This window comes from Pithys albifrons, chromosome 4 (assembly GCF_047495875.1).
Source record: "Pithys albifrons albifrons isolate INPA30051 chromosome 4, PitAlb_v1, whole genome shotgun sequence".
NCBI classification, from domain to species: Eukaryota; Metazoa; Chordata; class Aves; order Passeriformes; family Thamnophilidae; genus Pithys; species Pithys albifrons.
In genome coordinates, this window is record NC_092461.1 from 51,401,148 (window position 1) to 51,413,035 (window position 11,888).

An 11,888-nucleotide genomic window follows, 5' to 3' on the forward strand; every position below is an offset into this window, starting at 1 on the left:
CAAATCTTCGTTCGCGAAGCCTAGCCATGATGACTGTACACCTGCACTGCAAAGCAAGATGTATCAGCTGACTTGGGTGGCATCAGTTGCTGGAAACAAGCACATCTGTCCTCATTCGGTTACTCTTTGAAGGGCAGTCAGAGATATTCCTGCTCACTACCATTCTTTCTGCAAGTTTTCTCTTCAATTTTAAGACCTAAGTCCAAAATGAAGCATGAACCACAGCCTCAGCTGTTGTAGCAACATATATTAAAACCGGTGTAGGTGTATTTTAGGAGCCTGTAGGCTGAGTGGGACACATAAGACTTGGATCAGTTGTGGCTTAAGTCCATTAGACCGCAGCTATAGTGGTTCCGCCCTCCAAACTGCCATTCACTTTCACCAGAACCTCATCCCATATATCAGCAGCAAGTTGGCTCTGAGAACCAATCCAGTCAAAAACCTTAATACTTTGTTTGAAGAAAATAGAAATTCATGATGAGCATTAGTAGCAGTAGGTTACTGCCAAAGAGTAAAATGAAGGTGGACTACATATGCATGTATGGCCAAACTTCAAGAAAAAGATTTGGGAAGGGTTCTCCCCATGTGGGTGTGCCCTTCCAGCCTGCACAGTGGATTTTTTAGGTCAGGCACAGCGTGTGCAGAACTGGCCCCACCATTTAAGTCCTGAGGGTCCACTTGCCGTGGCCAAGTGAGCTTGGACAGTGACAGTGAAGTCCTCGGGACTGTCACAGCACCCGTTACTAACCGGGGCTGACCCTGCTGAGCATCCGAGATCTGATGGGATGGGATGACAGGGAGGCATTGAACTGCCAGGGGACGGTCCCACTGAGACTCGAACTCAGGTCCTTGGGATTCAGAGTCTGGAGTGCTCTCCATTACACCACTGGACTGCCTCAAAGGTGTACTACTCACAGGAAGATTGTACTGTGGCAGTCCCTGCAGTCTGAGGAGCAGACTGCTCTGCTCTTTCCACCACCACTGCTACCTGGATGAGAATCACTGACCAAGGGACAGGTCGGTGGCTGGGGTGGAAAACTCTGCAGCAGCTGCAGGAAAATGTACAAGGGCAATAACTCAGAGCCTGCATAGAATTTTCCAAGCCTGTTCCTGAGACTTCTGTGTTTCTGAAAACCCTCCAGAGATTTCTAATTTAACAGCTGTTTCAAGACAACCAAACCAAGCAAGCAATTAAAATCAAGTTGACTTTGTTTTCCTTCTAGAGTATCTCACACTGCGGGTAGAAATTGTCTGCTGTGTATTTTTCAGCAGCACTGAAGAGATTACCCAAAGATTAGTAGTTTTCTGCCTTACCTAGTTTTCATAAGAGAAAAGAGCCCACCCCAGTATACAGCATCTATCTTAAACAATGGTCCTATGATCAATCTTTAGGAAATTAGTAACTTATAAGTTTTTATGCTTCCAAAGCACCGAAGAAATGTAATTAAACTAAAAGTACAAAAAGTGTTTCATAGTCTGCCACAGAAGAGCACTTGTGTTTTGCACAGGAGAACATGACTGGAGAGAGAACTAGAAGGTGAGCCCTGTGATTCAGAACAGTATACATCAACAGGATCACAAATGCTAATCTCAAAACCTGTGCAGAGTAGAGGGGGAAACCATTACAGATAAATCAGATTTATGCTTTGGTCTGCAAACATAACAGATAAAATAGTGGATGCTTTCCCATTGGAGTCTTTCAGATCAGATCTCATTTTAAGAGCTCAAGAAAACCCCCATTTCTTTCTCAAATGACTATTGGCAAATTCATGATATTATATAAGCTCCACTTGAAACACAAAATTACTTTTGACTCACTTGTCTTAGGTAAATTCACAGTCAAGTGCCTCCTCTGAAAAAAACCTAAGAAAAAATTAAAGGCACAGGATATCAGTGTATGTGCAGCAGATGAAGACTAGAAAATTTGCAGGAGAGTGGGAAAGTGGTCTTATTCCCTTTCATATCAGAGTGTTCTAGCAAGAAATGTATTATCACTATACTTAAATAAAAGATCAGGCACCTTAACCAGCAACTAGACAAAAAGAAAGGAAAAAACCTCAAATGACACACATAGACTTAATACCAGAACTGTTTTCTACAGGCTTCAAAATGTTGACAGCAATTCTCAGTTGCACAAGATGCTGCATCTGTGGGGTCACAAAACAGGTTTGGGCAAATCCTTACCTGGTAGAAACTGTCACTGTTGTACTGAATGCAGGATGGTCACTCAGGCAAGTTTAAAATAAATCTTATTTGTTTACAACTCCTATGATGTAAGGAATGTTAGGTGACCTGAGATTAACCTCTTCTCACTATGACATAAAGATCATTGATTTAAAATTTATCTTAGAGAATTGAGACAAATTTGAGTGATATTTTTCCTTTTTAAAGGAGCATTAGTATCTTTTAAAGTCAGGTTTTAAGATCACAGGTGTTTTGCCATACCTCTGATTGCAGTCCATACATAGTACAGAGAAACATCTTGCCAAAATACATAAACTTTTAGAGATGTATTTTAATCCATGTCTGTTCATAGGTACTTCTACTAAACCCCTTTTGGCAGCAACAGCACCAAAGGGATTTTCGCTTTTTTTTTCTCATGCACTGTGGAGAAAATTCATCAAACAAATCCACGTTAATTAGATTTGAAAGAGTTTGAGAAGATATTACTAATAACAGTACAGAAAAAAAAAAAGGAATCCAAATGAGCCCGGTGTCTGAATAACCTCCATTAATAAAAAAAAAATCAGTAGATGGATGAATCTAAAGGCAACTAACGGCAAACCTCCCCATATTGGTCCATTCTCCCTATCTCAAAACCAGAAATCAATTTGCTTGTGAGATCAAGACATCCAAATTATCATTTTTTAAAACTACAGGCTAACAAGGTTAACATTTTTCTCAAGCTGACATACAATTTTTCCTTCTACTGTAAAACTGAAACAAAAAAAGAGCAAAGCATTCTCCATACATTCTGTCAGAAATACTGACTTAATCAGGTAATTGGCATTTAAGAGATTACAAATTGAAGCTAAAAATTCACTATCGCCATCACAGTGAAAATGTAAGACTTGGGGTCAACCGAAGAAAGAACTTACATTTATTTCACTACTTTGAAATTACTGCAGACATTTGGTAACAAGAACGTGAAAAATTACTGCAATGCAGTTTTTGACAGATAGTATTTCTTGTTGAGACAGAACAGAAAGAACTGTAGAGCTCAAAGATTGTAATCATTTCATACATTTCTAAGCACAAGGTACTTCTTTAAGCAAAATATTTCACCCCTACAGCTGCTATCTCTTACATGTACTGTCATCCTTCATCTTCATCCTCCCACAAGTGTAAAGGAAGGAAGAAATGACAAGTTTTCAATTTTGAAAACAAGGAAGTTTTATACAATATAGCAGGAATAGATAAAAGAATCCCATGTGCATTATAAGTTTATGCAATTATATCAAGATACTGCAAGTTGTTTCCTTTCTCAATTTGGCATTAAAGATACGCAGGCATTTGCAAAAACGTGTTTTAAAACAAGTAGGAATTTATATGAGCTTTTTCTAACAGATGTCTCCCAACAGGGGTCAATGCCAGGTTGTTCTTCTCCAGCCCAGATTCGCAATCTGTTCTTACCTGATTTAGTATCTTACTGTTCTGCTGTTCAAAAGATTATATGTATTTTAAACACCAAGAAACAAGATTGGGTAAGACAAAGCCTCTGTATGAATCTCTAAAGTTGTGGTGGCTTTGATCCAAGTTTACCTGCACAAACTTCATCTGAAAAACAGAAGTTTGAGAAAAGTAAAACTGATCACAAGGTACAGCTGATAAATGCTCTCCAAGATAGGGTGGATATGCCTAAGAAAATGAGACAAAATTTAGAAGGAAACATGGGATGTAGGAACTCTCATGTACATGGTAGGCTTTGTGAGGTTTCTTTGTGAAAAGAAGTGTTTGAGAATTTATTAAAAATAATAATCTAATAGAGGCAGGACCAGACAAGACTGGAAGGTGATTTTAAGAACTGACAGCAGCTAAGTATGAGACTTTTAATAAAATCTTTTGTCCTGGCAGAAAACTAACCAGAACAAAATAAAGGCAAACTTTTGTCACCCTAGGTTGTCATAAGCATTTTCTCAAGCTAAAACAGACAGATACATTCTAGATAGATGAAGATACAAGCAGTCTTTCCATTCCCACACATGGAGTCTGTTCTACAGCTGTACCAAGTACTGCTCTGTAAGAATAAACAATCACATGCTCCCCTTTCATCAATGGGTTACACACTTGTACAGTCTTGGAACTATTTCCAGAAACAGTAAAACTAATCTAGTTTTGAACGGAGTGAAAAGCATAGACAGGCAAAATTCTGAAAATTAAGGCTCTCTAAACAATAAATTAGGATTTTAGGTGCTTCTTATGTATAGAACAACCTGAGCAGGCATTTTTGGTGCTCATGCAGCAGTTAGGAAAGTCTGGTCCCCAAACCACTGCAGTTTGAAGGAAGAAACAAGTCAAACAGAATTCTTGTCCTTGTGTTTTGAATTCACTCTTTCATAGTTCTGAGCAGACTTGGAACTTGTCAAGACATAACCACTAGACTCAAAAGGCTCCTTCGTATTTAATGCTTCCTTAGTCAAACCTTTTCACCCTGCTGAACTTACATTTTTCCATGTTTTTTATATCTTACTTTTTTCTCACTTGAATACATTTTAGTACTTCTATAAAATATGTATATGCATATTCACATATATAAAAATTGTATATACATATAAAAATGCTTCTCTTATATACTTTTCCCTTTTGCATCAAATTGAAAAAGGTAGTCTTTGAAGAATGAACAGCTGTCAAGACAAACCAAATGGGTACTAGTTACTAGAATTGCTTACTCTAAAGCACTAAACCACTTTATATGCTCAGACCTCTTCACGATGAGGTGCATCCTAAAATGTAATTAAGCATCTAATGCACTCATTTGGTATTTATGGGGTTTATCCATTTGCAGGGACGTAGTTTTCGGTCAGTGACTGCTGTCAGATCTGCTCTTTTAAGGATCATGGCAGAGCACTGTGCCTCACCTAACGCCGATCATGCATCCCCCCAAGCACCATGTGACTGCCAACTTCAACTTTGGGTCCGTATTTGTTTTTAAATTAAGAGGAACAAGAGAGTATGCAAGGATGTCACAGAATCCCAGAATCACTCAGGTTGGAAAAGACCTCTGAGATCTTCCTGTCCAGCCTCTGATCAAACATGACCATGTCAACTAGACCATGGCACAAAATGCAACATCCAATCTTTCCTTGATAACCTCCAGGGATAGTGACTCCACCACCTCTCTGCGCAGCCCATTGCAATCTCTAATAACTCTGTGATGAAATCCCTCCAAATGTCCAATGTGAACCTCCCCTAGTGCAACTTCAGACTCAGTCCTCCCATTGCCTGGGAGAGGAGACCAAACCCCCAGCTGGATACAACCTCTTTCAGGTAGTTGTGATAAGGCACTGATAATGTACACCTTCTCTTCTCCAGGCTAAACTTCAGCTCCCTCAGCTGCTCCTCATAGAATGTGTGCTCCAGACCCTTCACCAGTTTCCCTGCCCTTCTCTGGACACACTCCCAGCACCTCAATGTCCTTCCTGCAGGGAGGGGCCCAGAACTGGACACAGCGCTGGAGGAGCCGCCTCACCAGTGCTGAGGACAGGGGGACAGCCCTAGTCCTGCTGGCCGCACTATTTCTGATATTTGCCAGGATGCCACTGGCCTTCCTGGCCTCCTGGGCACACTGCTGGCTCATGTTCAGCTGCTGCCGACCAACACCCCGCAGGTCCTTTTTCGCTGCCATGCGGTGGAATGTCCGTGCTCCCGAAGCGCGACCATGCCGGTGACAGCCACCCCTCCGTCGGGACGGGCAGTGGGATCCGCAGGGCGAGCCCGACGCTGCAGCCCCGAGCAGGGCTGGCCCGGTAGCACGGGCGCCAACCCAGGGCCGCATTTCGGGGGCCGGGGGACAGCACACGCTGCACGACTTTAAAGGGAGGCCTCGGCAAGAGAAGGAGCCGGGGCTGAGCCCGCCGAGGCGCCGGGGATGGTGCCGGCGTGCCCCCCCCGGGAAGCGGGAGCCGAAGCCGGGGCCCCCGGCAGAAGCTGCAGCCCGGCGGAGGGGGCCGGCAGCCCGGGGGAGCGCTTCCCGAGCGGGGATTCCCTGTGAGAAGCAGGAGGAAGAGGAGAAGGTGAAGGAGGAGATGAAGGAGGAGGTGGTGGGCAGAGCAAAGACGCACCTTCCCCGCGCAGATCGGGCGGCGGCGCCGCCGGCACAGCCCCAGACTCGGCTCCTGCCCGGCCGCGGACGGGGGAGGAGGAGCCGCCGCGGGGACGAAGGGCGGGCCCGGCCCGGCGGTGCCCGCGGGAAGCGGCCGTGGCGCCTCCGAGCCCGCCCCGAGGCGAGCTGGGTCCGGTCCCGGCGCTGCCACCGAGCCCGGGGGCCTGAAAACCCTCGTTCAGCATCACCAGCGCCTCGTCCATCATCTCCACCCCCTCCAGGGGAGTGGCAGCCGCCGTGTGAGCGGGGTGAGACACTGGCACAGGTTGCCCAGAGAAGTTGTGGATGCTCCATCCCTGGATGTGTTCAAGGCCAGGCTCGATGGGGTTGTGAGCAACGTGGTGTAGGGGAAGGTGGCCCAGCCTATGCCAGGGGGATTGAAACGAGATTGTCTTTAAGGTCCCTTCCAACCCAAACCATTCTATAATTCTGTGATGACATCTATGATTGGGCTTTCATAGGGCAGGTGTGAGTGGTGGAAAGGCACATGGACAATGGATGAAGCATGCAGACTCTTTCCTGCTGCCTGCACGGTAGCAGCATCCTTCTGGGTGCTTGAGAGCATGGCTATTCTTGCACATGTAGTTCATTGATTGTTTCGAGCTGTATGAGAGCCTTTGCTGCCTTCATGCTGTTGGGAACCAAGGTAGGGCCACCAGGCCTTAGATGGTGGCAGCCTGCAGAAGTAACATTGCACTCACTTAAATAAAGGTATGTTTATAAAAACACTTAGGTAAATGAGTGCAATTTCTTCTGTAGATATGATCTTAAATTACAAACATATGTCTTAATCTGCAAACACTTGAATTAAAGCACTTGTTTGATTTTGTTAAAGTCAATGGGACTACCTACCCAGTGCTTAAGAGGTAAGTGTTTTTAGGATCAAAGCCCTTGGTGCATTTCCAAAAAGCTGCTGTAGCAGGAAGACAGTGAAAAATTTCCCTCTGATATTCAACACAGTATTCCAATATTCATGAACTTTCTGCCTCAGTGAATGACTGTTATACTAATGAGCTTCATGGGTGTGTACCTTGAGGAGGGATTTGAAACACGTTATTATAAGATAATGTTTGCTCCTGCCAAGCTGACTCCTCCAACCATTTATTTGAGGTGGCTCATTTGTATTTTTCACTTACATTTTTCAGTGCAGAATCTGAGTGGTATGTTTTGCAGCTGGGAGTGTGTCCTCTGCAATACAGATCAAGAAGCATACTGACGGAGTGCAACAATATGTTTCTCAAACTGCCATAGCCCTTGAGAGTCCTGTTCCATTGAGGGTAACAAAGCAAATGTTTAAATAAAAATGTTACACAGGTAAAAGTCTGCCAGAGATCTTGCCTCTTTCCTGCACATTCTGTATATTCTTTACATATAATCTGTAAGCATCCATCTAGGACTGTATCTCTGGAAAGAGATTATATGCAGTGATTAAATAGTTATAAATGTGCCTCTGAAAGTCATGCAAGAATATATTTTAGCCTCAAAGTCTGGCTGTTGTACACACAACACCTTGAACTTAACTACCAGTGTATGACCTTCTTTCTGCTTCCAGTGAGAGAGAACAGAGGACAGGTCTGCACAAACAGGCCTATGGAAAACTACTGGCAGTATTTGAATTTAGAATTTTGGTTGATTCTGGGATTAATTTTTTTTCATTTGCTCCCTTTACAATAAATCAGTTTGCCCAACTAATTTCCCATTATTTATTTCCTTTGTTATCCTTCCATAGCTAAGAAGTCAAAAGAATGAGCGATAATAGGCCATCTTTTTTGTCTGTCAAACAGTCAGAAGGATGAAGGTATCTTGGCATGGTTATTAATCCCAGGTCAGAGGGTAGAGGGCACACTGCTCCTGTCTCCTGTTGTCCTTGCCAGAGGAGTGATAAGAGCTAGTAAAGAGGTGTAACAACAAAACTTAGAGCTGCCCCTCTCAAGCCTATTCAGCCAACAACATGCACCAACTCTGTTTACAGGTTTGAAATACATCAATACCCACTTAGCCTTGGGAAAGGCATTTCCATTGCACCCATTTCTTACATATTTTTCTCCTGTTTTGCATTATTCACTAAATACATAGTTTTGTTTTCCTTTAGTTTGCAGCTTCAGGACTTCCCGACTGTGTGTATTTCCCTCCTCAGGACTGTGATTGTAAATCAGGGAGAGGATGGAGCTGAGGAGACCTGTGGTCAGTTTCCCAGACTTTATAAGCTACTATGCTGGGCAAAATCCTAGCCTCACTATCCAGAAATGAGCATTGTCAACCATATTGCATGTTCCTGAACTCATAAAGACTGGCAGGTGCTTGAAGGTCCCTTTATGCATATATCTTTATAAGATTGCTGTGATTGTACTGGTAGAAACAGTGTCAGAGTCAAGAACTTAATATTCAAGAAAGGGATTGGATATATATGAATGTCAAAAACAATCAAAATTATCTGATTGTAACTTGGTGCTTCAAGGAATAAGCTGGCATCTAACTCATGGAAAGAGGAGTTCAACCTAAAGTAAGGACACAAGACAGTTCTTACTACTGGATTTTTTCACTTTCTAATACACATTATATGAAGCAGCTGGCAGAGTGTGCTGTTAGGTGTACAATAGTGACTGAATGGATCCTGAATCTCTTATGATAGGACAGTTGCTGGGTACCATGCTTCTCCCTGCACAGGATAGGGATGACAGATGATGCTATATCCCCGTTGTTTTTCCACTTTGTTTAGACTGGTTTTTTGGAGCAAGGACTGCTTTGGTGGAGCTTCAAACTTCGATGAAGTCTCTAAAATGTGACTTTATTAGAATAATAGTAAGAAATCATAAGCATATTCACATGCTAATTATTATGCAAAGTGGGGAGGAGGAGGGAAGAAAGCATGAGATTCCTTTGAAAAGCTGCCAGCACAGGTCCAAATACAAGAAGTGTTTGAAGTGGGAGCACACAACACCAGACTGAAGGAATTACCAATACACAAGTTACCTTTGTTTAGAAGTATGCTCTCAGTTTTCATTTTATGACATTTATTTACTTTGGCAAAGTATTTTTTATTTTTTGTCTCAGTCTCTCAGAAGTCTCCTCTAGGTCCACATTGGATTTTAGTACCACTAGAAGATGTTTTCTTCATTTAAAGCTTTTCTTTGTTGCTTTGCACTGTAGGCAGGAAAATGTGGATTGCTAATTAATGCAAACTTTAGCTTTTATTTCTTCTTCTTTTCCAGTTAAAAGATCTGAAAAGAAATATTCCTAAATTTCAAAGAATCATTGCTTTTCAGTTCTTTCTAGGAAGAAGTGTTTAAGCTTGACCCTGAGTTAAATGTCTCCATTTAGGAACCTTAGCAGCAAATAAATGTATCTTAATAGCACACAGAATGGGGGAAAATAGAGACATTGTGAAATAAAAACAGCAAGAACCTCCAAGCAAGTATTTTTTATGCAACTCTGTTTGCTTTTCTGCTGCTGTGTCAGAGACTCTTTTTTTTAGGTATCAAGAGCAGATTATCAGCTGGGAATAGAACATGTGCCAGCAGTGGGTTGGTAGGGTGTACTTGCTTGGGACACATCTTAGCTGAGGTCTGTCCAATGCAATGCAGGTTTTCTGTCAGAACTCAGCATTAGTTGCCTCAAGTTCTATGCATTCCAATACTAAGCTAATGCAAGCCAACAAAATGAATCCTCTCTCTGCCAAAGGGAAATCTCTCTGAACAACACACGCCAACATGGAGTCAGTAGCAAAATGCCACTGAATATATGCTCCCAGAACACAGTGATGTCAGCAACTGCGAGCCCTGGATCCTTGCCCAGTGTGCAGCAGCCCTTCTGCTGTTACAGCCTCTTGCAGTGAGGGCATGCAGCATCTCAAAAAAGCAGAGAGGAACACACATGCTCCAGGGACATATAAATGTCAGCAACTCACATCCCCACAAAAGTTCTGTCAGCAAAACTTTTGCTGACAGAAGACAGTCTGGTAGGGGAATTTCTCCTGCAGACTACTACAAATTTTCTTGCAGGGGCAATGGGCTGTTTTTTTAAAGAATTGATTGAACATGTTCCCACTTGAATCCCCTTATAAACTGTGACTTCTGCTGCCGTGGGTGGAGAACAGAGCATGGGCACCTGATGTAAAACCAGAGGTGCAAGGAGCCCTCTCTGTGCGTTCTTACAGATCTCCAGTCTTTGGGTAACAATTGGTCCAGCAATATACATGGGTCTGCATCCACTCCTGTGTTTACAAAGCAAAGGTATTTGAATGTCTGTCATCAATTATCATATATTTGTATCAAAAATACATTAAATACTGCTCTAAGAAGCTTTCCTTATGATGAAGGAATTAAATTATAAATAGTTTCTCTCACCAATTCTCTCCACCCACTAGAGCTAGGTACCTTTATACTTCTGAGTATTTCAAGAGGATAAAATCCAGGTTTAAATACGAGTTTGACTTATTCAACATGTATTTGTCTCAAACAAGTTTAAATCCATGGATACTTTTAAAAATGCAGATAAAATACATCCTTTATTTCTATACTTGAAGGGAATCCTCTACCCTACCAATGCAGGCCTTTTTTACTAACACATCTACTGTAATGGTGAGTTCCAGGTTCAAAGGGCATCTACAGCAACCCCACTAACCTCCATGAAATCACAGTTACTCCCTGGCAGAAACTGGGCTGAGTTGACCTACACTGAGCAGACCCCCATCCCTGTAAGTGTTCAAGGCCAGGCTGGATGGGACTTTGGACAACTTGGTCTAGTGAAAGGTGTCCCTGCCATGACAGGGTGCTGGAACTGGATCATCTTTAAGGTCCCTTCCAACCCAAACCATCTTACGATTCTATAATTCCATGAATACATTACAGATTGTGTTCATATAGGATAAGGCCATAAAATCACTATCTAACAAGGCAGATGGGAGCCTGAGCAAGAGTGTGATTTCTCTCAGTCACGATGCTTCAGCCAGCCATTTTGCTGGGGAGTGTTCTTGGAATGACAGATACTAGACAGGTGAACAGAACCTGAGTGCTAAAGTAGCTTTCTATCATCTAAACAGGCCCGAAAGTAAGAGGTGTGTTACTTTGTGACACCGTTTGAATGTAGACACAACTCTCCACTCAGTGTGAGTCATGCTTTGAGACCCAGCTTCAGCAGTATCTCATTCTAGGTATAACTACAAGACAGGCTGCTCAAGTTAAGTGGAGATAATATAACCTTCATCATTTAAACTTTAAAAAAAAATATGATTCTGCACAAGAGTAAAGGTGTTACTATCAAAACTAACTAAAGTTTTGGAGTCCTGATCTCCTACAGTATGTATTTAGAAGATGGCATGACTCTTACTCAGATTTGAAAAGTTTGTGTGATCACAGTTTAAAAGTTTTGATAAACATGCTGAAAAGTGAAAAGTTTATACACCGAGAGATTGCGTAAAAGAATATATTGCTTCTTTAAGGACAAATACAGCATTTCTTAGAAGAGCCAGAGCTGAACAAATCTGTGGAGTTTCAGAATCTGCATTAGAAGTCTCAGGAAAGGCTGAAGTAAAATTCCACACAGCTTTTAGTGGCTGAATGTGTGC

General features: G+C 42.4%; 1 protein-coding gene across 1 annotated transcript in view; it reads right to left on the reverse strand.

The window, feature by feature from the left end:
- Positions 1-6,456, reverse strand: part of CPQ (carboxypeptidase Q) — a 159,671-nt gene extending 153,215 nt beyond the window's left edge. Inside the window, exon 1 of the mRNA XM_071554112.1 lies at positions 6,282-6,456. The gene's annotated coding sequence lies outside the window, so the exon portion shown is untranslated. The remainder of the gene's footprint in view (positions 1-6,281) is intronic.
- Between the last annotated feature and the right edge of the window lie 5,432 nt (positions 6,457-11,888).